Source organism: Octopus bimaculoides, chromosome 4, assembly GCF_001194135.2.
Source record: "Octopus bimaculoides isolate UCB-OBI-ISO-001 chromosome 4, ASM119413v2, whole genome shotgun sequence".
Taxonomy (NCBI): Eukaryota; Metazoa; Mollusca; class Cephalopoda; order Octopoda; family Octopodidae; genus Octopus; species Octopus bimaculoides.
In genome coordinates, this window is record NC_068984.1 from 25951721 (window position 1) to 25951977 (window position 257).

Consider the following 257-nt stretch of genomic DNA (forward strand, 5'->3'; position numbering starts at 1 on the left):
ATATATATATATATATATATATATATATATATATATATACTAACAGACACACTCGGCGTTGCTCAGGATTTGAATGCTACAGTTTGTATATATGGTACGGTTAACTTGAAACATGTGATACGGGGAAGTGCAGCATTGACAACAAACATCTGTGGAGTAAATGAAGGGGCTAATTCGACTAAGTAGCATGTCTGTTTGGAAGATTCCAAGCCCTAACATTGTCATGGAAAAGTGGGTGGGGGTATGTGATTTTTGAA